Source organism: Drosophila simulans, chromosome X, assembly GCF_016746395.2.
Source record: "Drosophila simulans strain w501 chromosome X, Prin_Dsim_3.1, whole genome shotgun sequence".
NCBI classification, from domain to species: domain Eukaryota; kingdom Metazoa; phylum Arthropoda; class Insecta; order Diptera; family Drosophilidae; genus Drosophila; species Drosophila simulans.
Genome location: NC_052525.2, coordinates 12020715 through 12032040, shown reverse-complemented (window position 1 = coordinate 12032040; position 11326 = coordinate 12020715). Strand labels below are relative to the sequence as shown.

General features: G+C 39.8%; 1 protein-coding gene across 2 annotated transcripts in view; it reads left to right on the top strand.

Annotated features, from left to right (window-relative positions):
* LOC6725786 overlaps positions 1-11326 on the top strand; it is a 52201-nt gene that overhangs the window by 16932 nt on the left and 23943 nt on the right. The window lies entirely within an intron of this gene.

Here is an 11326-nt window from a genome sequence, read left to right as displayed (position 1 = left end):
AAAAGTCGCCGCTCGATTCTGGCAAAACAACTTGAGGGGCATCAAAGTCGGCGTTGATGATAATGATGTTGATTGGGATCAGTGGATGCTGACGAACAGATGATGATGGGCACAGAGCACAGACTATGAAGAAGATCCCCATGATGATGTTGTACGGTGCGAGAACGGTAGCAAAAGTTTGCCGAAAAATTCCTCAATGGATTTGTGAGTTCTAAACACAATTAATAGGCGTTGAAACAGCAGGTTCAAGAGTTCAAGGCTGACGATCCATGCCGAAGTTCTGTGGAACTTAATTGGGTTTTCACCTTGATTATTCTTCTTTGATTTTGAAGTCAAATAATTTATTAACTATGCATATAAGTTAAAAACAAAAGATATTAAAGCAAAACGACTGGGTAGACTATGCATGACTATTATCTATGAAGATAATAAATGGGTGTGAAAACAGTGGGGGATCCTGAATGGATTGATAAGTTCAAGGTTAGCCACCACTCATCGCACACAACTTTCAGCTGAGTCAGTTTAGTTTTACTTTCCTCATTTATTCCCATCAAATTTTCACCGAACAATAAACCCATTCAAGTGGGATTAGTGTCTAAAAATACTTTTGCAGCATCATCATAACTTAATAGGGGATTGCAGTTGAACCCGAAAACCGAAATAAAAATACAAAATAAAACTGGTTATCGAGTGGCTTATTATGTTTGTTAGGATTTCCCAGCGCAGAACATACAACAAATTGAATTCTTACCATATCCGCAATTATGATGATAATCGCGTCAAATTTGTTATTGTTTGGGGTGTTAAATAATGGTTAATAATAAACAGCCAGCGCTGCGAAACGCCATTAATTAATAATAATAAATGATGAACTAATCAAATAAAAGCGTGAAAAGTGAAGCTGCGATGTTAATGATGCTTGAGGCGCTCAGATCATTCATTAGTTTGGTTCGTGTCGGTTGATTTGAGCATAGTAGTGTGAAGTGCAGCCACACTGAAAGCATGGTACAGTCACACTAAAAGCAATGTACATAAACAGTAATTGAACGCTTCGCTGGCGCCAAAAAGTGCATAATGCACAGTTAGCCGCGACACTCGCTAATGGCTCCTCATTATGTTCCATTAGCGGTGACTGTACCTTGTCCACAGTCCATCCTGCTCCATCTCCTTCTCCGTCCCTCTCTGTCTTTCGGCTGCTACCTCTGCTCCACTGCGATGGCTCATAATTTATGCAGCTTGGCAAAGTTTTCGTGTAAGAAGGTATGGCTTAGACGCTTAAGCGGATGTAATGCCAGTCGCAAATGAACTTGTAATTTACAATGCATCTGACACTGACAACTGACAGGTGACTGTACCCAGGTACTCGATACTTGTACTCGTTTTTCGCAGCACATTCGCTGACAGAGGGTACTTGGTCAGTGCTTGTCGGATTCTTGGCTGCACTTAATCTAGGGTTTAAATCCAACTTGGTCATCTTTGTTGATGTTGCAAGGGATTTGCTAATTGCGGTTATGCTTGGTATAGCTTGCAGTTACGTTTTAGTGTTTGGAAGAGCTCTACGAGTGGCATTTTAAGTCTATGTTTAACTCAAAGTTAAAGTGCTTAAAATGATCGGTGGCCTCTTTTTTGCAGTACATCTTAACTAATTTGGAAGGGCTTTGGTTTATCCCCCTGAAGTTCACTCGTCTGTGGCTAATTGAATCATGAATGGAACTGAATTGCAATGTGTTCATTTTATCAAAGTTTCCATTTTCCGGGACATTCAAGTAATCGCCTTAAGGAAACGAAGTGGTAGGAGTGGTTAGGAGAGAAAGTAAACATTTGCCTAGGCCAAGAGCCTGTTTCACTTCCAACGTTCCCGACCAGGATTCTCGATGTCGTCGCGATAAGAACTTCAGTGAAAAGGGGGGGCGAAAAGGGGGGTGGGAATGGCCTGTCATCGCTCTTATCGCGTTTTTCCTCCTCTTTTCGTTCCCATCGACTTGTTATTTCCGTTTATGATTTTTTCTTTGAACTTTCCATTCCTTTGTCGAGCAAAAAATGTCAAATTCAGCTATTTGTTTAATTGAAAATAAAGAACTGGCGCTACAAGCCTTGATACGGGGCGTGCCCAATTGTTGTGTGTCATTAATTTAAATTAGAGCTTGAAGCCCAATTCCATTCCACATCGATTTGCTACTTCACTGGATACGTTTAATGGGGATGGAGTTGGAAGTCGGTAGATTATGTGTTTAGCTAGATAAAGTAAAATCATGGGGGAAATGTAGAAGTACTTCTGCTGAATCACTGAAATGCAGGGAGTGAAAATTCGATTTCAATGTTTTTGAAGACTTGAAGCAGTTGTAGACCTTCTAGAATGATATGATATCTTTAAGATACTTAAATTTGCCGCAATATTTTCGACACATTGTGTGTAACTTATAAGTGATTTATGGAATGTTTTATAAAAATGAGTTATATTCACGAATATCATCATCTATTTGCTTTCTTTCCCCTCTTGTATTCGGATTTCCTCCACTCCTTTGCCCCAAAAGTAAGTTTAACTTTTTGCTTATCGCCTTTAGCCTGGCAACAATAACAATTTGTTGCTAATGCACATTGCTGTTTGCTTAACCCACAAGCACACAGCAACCACCACCCCCGGCACCTTTTCATATATGTAGCTAACCCCCCCACCAAAGATGACTTCCCCGTCCATGAATGGCTGTGGGAACATGAGCTAAACTACTCATTAAGCCAACTTTGGCGTTTGTCCATATGAAACTCAAGCGATTTGTCCACAGTTCAGAGGAAAAAAGGGGAGATATGCTGGGATGTCAGGGGCGGAGTCGTTTCAAGGGTATGGGTTAAGCTTATCCCCAGTGCTGTGTTTGATTAAGCAATTCCAGGCGGAAATTAAATGGACACGCAAAACAAACTGTGAGCTGGAAAAGCTGCTCCCAGGATCAGCACCAGTAAACAAAAAAAAAGTGAGCGAAAAGGGTCATTCGGAAGGAAAATGGGGGAGATGCAGGGCGATGGGCAGCTCTGACCCCCATGGGTTCGTCTCTATCAAACTTAACTGAGCAGCGCTCAAGTGAGAAGATTAAATCGCCATAAATATTAACTACAGTTGCTTCGCCATTTGAAATGGGTGGTGGATTGGTGGGTCCATGGCTCCACCGAAAGGTAAGACAATTCGAAAGCGTTCGCCTTGATTTAGCACCGGAAGGCACGCACACCACGTGCCACGAGTTCAGGTCCCCTGGTCGCCCCCCTTTCCCGTTTTCCCAACTCCGCCCCTGCCCGCGGGCAAGTGTACAAATCAAATGATTTATTGGACCACGGTCAGTTGTTGTGGCATGCGAATTTGGAGCATCTCGCGTGAGAGGGCCACCAAATAATTGAAACGTACGTCTGTCAGTCCGAAAACCCCCCCTAAAAAAAAACATGTTTCAAGTTGAGGGATCCTTTTGGGCGGAGACGTCCACCTGGTGCGGAAAATTCGTTTTCAGGCGTCTGCTAATTGGTGGCAGGGTCAAAGGTGGAGTGGGAATGCCATGGCTCTTGATGAATTGCATGACTCGTTCTTATTCTCTACCGTTTTCCAGAAAACTGCGTCTTTATTAAACATTGTTTAATGGAATTATATCACCTTCATAAATTATGTTGTAATTCCGCATTTGTACAACGTAATTACTTCCATTTTAAATCGGTGTTGTTTTTAAAGCTAAATTCCAAATAAGTTTTAAAGTTATAAAATGCATAGCAAATTTAAATTAGTTAACAGAAGATTATATTAAAATTACTATTATTGTGATTGTTATTTGCAATTCTATTTCGGCTCAATTAATTATATAACATATACATATATTTGGGATTTTAATTTTGAAAACAAAATTTAAATTGTTCTTAACATTTTTGTTTACAACAAATTGCTTTCGAGTTTAATGCAAGTCATTAGGCAATAAAGTTGATGCTTAATCAGATTTCTACTGATTTCAAGCATCCATCTAAGGCATCCTCTCCCCGGTACTCCACCCCCCTCTTTGCCCAGCTGGCATTCAGGAATCAACCCCATTTTCAGTTAGTTAATTGCCAATATTACACAAGTGCCACATCCAGAGTTGCCGCGCTCAATAGTATGCTATGCGAGTTGCTCATCCTATCCTTCGTGTTCGGTCGGCTGAGCTCGGCTTTCTTCGTTTTGATGCGGCCTCTCGAGCGGTTTCCTCTTTTTCTCTCTCTCGCTCTCTCTAATATTTTGGACACAGTCGTCATTGTAAGTCAGTGGCCATCGCATTTTTTATTCCTAATGTTATTGTTTCATAATAGTATTGGGATTAAAGGTAATTTAAACCACGCGGAACAAAAGAAAAGTAAATCCATATTTAAGTTGCATATTTAAGTTGTAATTTTATAACATCATATTTATTTTCGGTTTTATCTAAAAATAAACTTTTCGACCTCACTGTGTGAGTTGCCTTTGTGCGCAGAATCCGGAAACCGGCAACGCAGGGTGGCAGCGCGCATCTCTGTTGTTGTGCTTTCGAGTCTTCTCTCGAATCCTTTCCGTCCTTCCTCGTCCCTCCGCTGCCATTTCGTTCGCTCTGTTGTGGGTGCCGCCGCACGTGCCGTATCCGCATCCGAATGCTTGTTGTTATACCCGGCACCCGTGGATTCCGAGGGTATGTTGTACTACATAGGATGTATCGAACTAGGTATATTATATCGATGCGCTATAAAGCTTTTATATCTTAGTTGTTATCCAATATTTATTATATGTTTAAATCAAGTCTTAAGGTGCACTTGCAAAACAATTGACCTATAATTAAACAATATAATAAAAATATATAATTAAAGCGGAGGTCGTGACTATAACTTTGCAGTAATTCCATTACTCTCTACTAAAACTGTCGTTTTCGTTCCATTGTGAGTACCGGGTACTTTCCAAGTTGAGACACCCGCCTGAAACTTTCTCACTTGTTTTGCATTCCATCCGGCGCGCTCACTCTTTCTTTCCCTTTCGCTCGCGGGGGTTGTTGCCACAGAGGGAGAGAGAGAAAGAGAGTGCAAGAGAGTTGTGTGTGTTGTGGGGGAGCGGGAGAAATTCTGGAAGAGCGGCGAGGCGACTTGGCGGCTGTCGATGGAAGTGCCGTTAGTTCAGCATCAGACTTTGCAACGCACGCAACTGCACGCAAATAACGCGGGCGTCGCAGTCACGTCGCCGCCGACGGCCCACAAACATCAAAAAACGAACAAAACTACAGTGATTAGAAGTTAGGCGAACATTTTCTGGTACGCAAAGAACGAAACAAGAACAATTCGCGAACAGTGACTTGAAAATCAGCTTATAAACTGTAAATTGTTGTTACACATTTTTTCTAAATATTTTGTTGTTGTGAGTGAGCAAAACTTTCAGTGTAAAGTCAAAAACACAAACACACAGCCACACATATCAGTGAAAACGAGGAAAGTGTGCTAGAGGTGAGTGATTTCTGCGTATTTTTCTATTGAAACACTGAGTTTCATTTCTACAAACAAGGTGTTTAATTACCGCTAATTGATAGGCGTAATTTGAGATGATGGTTAAAGGCGCAAAACAACAAGAAATTAATAATAATAAGAGGGCAAACACAAACACAAACAAACATGTGCGCAAGTCAACGTCGTAACATTGCGAAATTGATTTTTCATCTGCTAGCGGTACTTTCCGCTCTCCCCAAAGCGGGAGAGCAAGAGCGAGAGAGCGGGTAAAGGTGAATGAAAGAGAGCGGGAGAGAGTGCTGCCAAACTGTCTGGCAGTCAACCTGTCAAGCCAACAACAAAAACAGCCAGAACAAAAACAAAAACACACACAGCGCCTAATCAAAGCAGCGCGTTTTGGCAGCGACTTTTGCCGCTGCTTTCGTCATGACCTTCATGACTCATCGTTTTGGGGGAAGGCCCCTACATTCTCGCAGCCCAGGCCCCCGTTTTCGCCGCACTCTCTGGCCCTCTCGTTCTCTCTTTTTGCGGCTCCTTGCGGGTTTTGCTCCAATTTGCTGGCCTGCGAATTTAATTAAATTGTCTTTACATATTAGCCGGATCAAATTGGAGCGCCTGTAATTTATAGTTGACCCATTGTGTTCATTAATTTTACCTCCGCATTTCCTACTGTTTATTTTTCTTTTTCCTGCCACTTGGCCACACCTTTGTTCCGTTTTGCTTTTTGTGCGTAGAAAAATTCCCGTTAAGACAGTTGACCGTTTTTTGGTCTGAAAATTACGTGGCATACTTTCAGGAAGGCTCTAGAATTTGTTTTTTAATATTGCCGAATCCGTTTTTTCGAATTTCCGTCATAAAATATTCAGTTATTTGGCCACAACTTTAAAAGTAAGTGTCTCAATATAAAATATCATACCTCGTTGGAATCGTAATTTAATTCCTAATCGATCCGTGTCCAAAAATTGGAATTCTATTTTTTCGCCATTTTTTGCGAATTTTGATGATGTTACAAAAAATGCGAAAATTGACCCAAAAATAAATTTTTCTAAATTCTTCAAAAAGTGATAGGGATCGTTAGCATTGGTAATTAGCTACTCAAAACAGTTATTCTTTCATCGATATGACAATTTTTAGCGAAGTTATCACTAAAATTCCGTTTGTAAATATCAAGTTTTTGGGAAATTTCGTTTTTCCGAATTTTGGTCATCAAATAATCAGTTTTTTGGCCACAACTTAAAAAATAATAGCCCGAATATGGAATGGTATACCTCGTTGAGCTCGTAATTAAATTTCCAATCAAACTGTGTTAAAAAAAAAGAATTCCATTTTTCGCCATTTTTTGCAAATTTTGACGATGTTACCCCTTACAAAAAAGTCAAAAATTTGCCTAAAAATAAATTTTTCTAAGTCCTTCAAAAAGTGATAGGGATCGTTAGCATTGGTAATAAGCTGCTAAAACAGATATTCTTTTTAGCTTTATGACCATATTTAGCCAAGATTTAATGAAAATTAAATCGATTGGCATTTATTTGCTAATGTCTTCTTATTCTTGCAAAATGCAATGGCATTTATTTTAGTTTCATCATCAAAACCTTTTAATAAAATACCTTTTAAGTAGCAAAAAAAGTTTTTAAATATACTTTACAAAAGTATTAAAAACTTTCTGCGTTTAAATTCATTTTAATTTAGTTCGCGTATTTTAATTTCTATAAGTTTCGTTCGTTGCAAGCGAATTGCGCTAAATGTTTTTTATTTGAACAGTTTTTGCCCGAGGCCAAAAGGAGTGAAAAGCTAGGGTCGGCGGCACCGGCGATGGTGTCAAGTTTTAAGCCTTTTAATGAGCCTCGAGGTCGCCCGTCGAACTTAATGAAAAAGCCCGAAAAAAAATATGCAAATGAATTTTCCAAAAATAGCTGGGGAAAAGTTTCTCCGTAACGTAGGCGTTGCTGGGTTGGATCTAGATCCTCTTTCATTTTCGACTGTGGGTTTTGATGTCAATCCCGCAAATAGAGTTCGCAACCCAACAAAAAAAAAAAGGAAAATGTAATCAAAGGGCAAGAAGTCGAATTTTTTTTTTGTCACGATTTCCCTTTTTTCTGGTCAGACGTAATATTAACAAATGGCTTGGCCATCAATTTGGGGCTTATTTAATGTTCAACAACTGCCCAAAAAGGCAACTGTCGCATTTCTTATGCCAGCCACTGTCAAATTATATAATCCGACTGAAAAGTACGTGTTTCTCGAGAATTTTCTGCATATAAGGACATGAATAATAAATTACATGTAATAATAGGAGGGGTTAGAGACGTACAAGTCGGTGTTTCATGAAGTGATTTTCCGCAATTTTCATGCAGACGTCTGCGGCACGAGATAAAAAACATTTTAGGCCCAGTCTATTGTTGTCAAAAAGGGGGAGGTGATATACGAATAATGCGGGATGGGGGCTAAGAGATGAAAATACTCAACAAAAGAAGCAACAGAACAGTCAGAAGCCGCTTAGTAGAGAAGCTTGGACGTGGGACTCCGTTGCTTTCTCCGCATACTTTTACCCACTCTCCGTTCAAAATTTCCCCCATACCTTAACTACACACAAACAAAATAAGTTCGATTATCCCTTAAAGTGGATTATGCTCATTTTATTATAGTTGTAATTTAAAAAACTCCCTGCAGCTTAAGCTATCAAAAATTGATTGCTCTTCAAAGTTTCACATCCTATGTACTATTTTACATAAGCTTAAAATTCGCAACTGCGTTATAAATGGATTTTTTTTTGTGTGTATAACTGCCTTTCCATAGACAGACGTCGCACTTTGGCGCTAATGATTAATGGCTGTCGTTGTCCTGGAAGTCTAGCTGCTGTCCTCGCCTCCGGCTTGAAAATGCAAAACTCTTGGAGTTTCAAATGGCCTTACCTTCCCCTCAGCACCTCACACCAAGATTTTCCACCCGCTTTTCCGCACTTGTCGATTGCAGCTGTTGCAAATCTCAGCAGTCAGTGTTGATAAATGCAAGCGGAGCGTGTTGTGTTGACATTTGTCATGGGTCTTAAGTAACCAGCTTATCGGTTCTCAATCTTAAGGTGTTGTGCCCTCCTTGCCTCCTCCTTCACCCATCTACCTATTACGTTTCTACCTTTTCCTGTGTGTTCGTTGTTGCTTTTTAACTCCCTACTCCACACGGAAGTTAGTGTTGTAAACTGCTTTGTAAGTGTCTGTCATTCATTTGGATTCATTAGTGGCATTTGCCACATGACAGCGTTGGAGTGGAAAAGTTGCGTTCCAGTTGCGATAAACCAAATGAAAATTGACAAGCTCTCACACACGTCCACGCGCTGAGTGTTTATATAAATAAACCGGATGACAAAAGAAAATTCGCAAAGCAAAGAAAAATATGGCTTGAAGTTGGCTGCGGATGTGGGGGAAACGCTTACGGAATTTTAAAATGCTTCATCTCATCCTTTGTTCGTTTTTCGGCTGGAGATCCCTCAAAAAAAAAAAAAAACCCTGACAGGTGTGCCAGAAAAGAAAGCAGAAGTCAATCGATTGATTAGGCACTTGCATTCTCAAGGAAAATGTGCCAGCAATAGTATTAGTTTTTTATGGAAAATTATTCTTACTTAAAAGGGCATATTTGAAATATAATAATCAAATAAAAACTATTCAAATACCCTTTATCTATTTACCAGTTAAAATAGCACGAGTATGCTTGTAAGTAAGAGACTCCCGATCACAGTAGAATCATAAAATACACGCTTTGTGTTGATTTAATGATTCATTAGCTTCAAAAGTTAAATTACCTTATATCCGACATTAAATGGCTTTATGTTAATTAATTAAAGTGACTTTTTGAGCAAACAGAGCACGCCTTAGTTTTATTACACAACGAATGGAGTGAATCATCAAAGTGTTTTCTAGACTGATGACTAAATAGCTCAATAGCTCGAACAATTACTTCATTAAATATTAGGTGGTTGCCTAACCATTCGATAGCTGAATAATGGAATTTTCTTATTGCATATTTAATATGGAATAATAGGTGTTGAATGAGTGAATCGAATTATATAAAATTGAATATTTATGTAATATTGTAAATTGAACACAAAAGTACATATCTTTGCAGTGCTTCAAATAAATACCTTTAGTAAGAATGAGCCCCATTTGTTAGATGAGCTAGTTACACCTTCACAGGTGTAACGAACTTCGTTCAGATAGATGATCTCATCAGGTATTCAAGTTGATGATATTACATTTATATATTTTGTGTGTATTTGGCGGGGAACATTACATTTTCAATTTCAATTACGCACCCAGCAATCCCCAATGATTCCGAAAGTGGAAATCTTTTGGCTAATGCCTCCCAAGTGTAACTTGTGGAAATTGCGTTGAAAGGTCTCTCGGAAAACTTACTTCATAGACATGCATACCTACCTATGTGTGTATGTGTGTTTTTCGGGGGTGTGGAATAACAACAACAATTGGCGGATGTGAAGTGGAATGGGGGTGTAACATGTGTAACAACAAGTGTTAAGTCAAACACCTTTTTGTACCTACCCCTCCACCAAATGCCACTGGCCAGCGCAATTTGTCATTTGGCAAATGAAAAAAATAGAGCCGAGAAAGTTGGAGAGGTTTACCTGGCACTGGCTCTATTAAATATTCACCCCTTTTTTCGTGGGGCAAGCGAAATCCAAAAAAAAAGTAAAAAAAAGGAAGAGCAACGAGAAACCCCTCAGCATGTAAGTTTCGTTTATTTGCTGATGTTTACAAATTTTCACGGCAAAATGAAAAAAGTTTTCCTGTTTTCGATAAGGTGAAGTTGTTTCTGGTGGGTGTGTATATTTTTTGGTCACTTATGCAACCATTGCCATGAAACGTGAGTTGTTGCGAAAACTTGTTTAGTATTGTTTTGCTTTGCCAGCTCAGCTCCTTGGCCACTTGTCCTTGTCATGTGTCAAGTTGTGAGACGGTAAACAACATGCCAAGTGAAAGAAAACGAAATTGGAAAGGGTGTGACCAAAGCGGTTTATAGAAATATAGATTGTCCATTAAGCCGGGGCCATACCCTCATAATTTTCCCGTTTCCCATTTGCCATTCGCCATTTCCGTTGACCATTGACAGTAATGAGTCCGGGGGCTCCTGACAACGCCTAAAAGCTGGCAACAGTTTGCCCAAATTGCTTATTTATGCCATGTCCACGTCTGCCAATGTGTATGTGACCTCTGTCCACGGTTGTCGTGGTACGACTTTGCACATACCCAGTAGTGCATAATTCTAGTTACTAGTTACTAGTCTTACTTCAAATTTTCAAATATGTGCAATTTATTTGGTCAGCTAATGAAACTTAGAGCGTAAACAGCAACTAAACTGATTTTTCGCCTAACAGGGGTGTCTATAAGTCGGGAAATTCGATTGCAGCCCATTTGCCGCTATTAGTTATGTAAAGTGCGACTAGCTGTATGGTTTTTTTTTCCTTATTGTCCAGCCGTGTTGCGGTCACCCCCCCCGACCCCTTAAATACCCATCGAAACTCATTCTCCTGCATGCAATTTTCGTTGATTTGTCACGTAGGACAGCCAAATACCAGATAGGAAATATGTACGTTTCAGTAACGAGAGGAAGCACAGCTTTTCGGACAACAGATGGCGCTGCGGTCGATCGGTGAGTGACCACTGGCGCTGGCGCCATCGTGTTCAAATTGCGAATTATGCTAATTTGCATTCTCTGCATCACTTCTCCACCTTATCGCTTTTTCCACTCATTCTTCTGTTTCTTCTCACACTTTCTCCTCCCTCCTTCCTTTTACACTTGTAAACGTGTCAAAAAATCTAGTTTGATACATTTCCGCCTCCCATTCAATTTT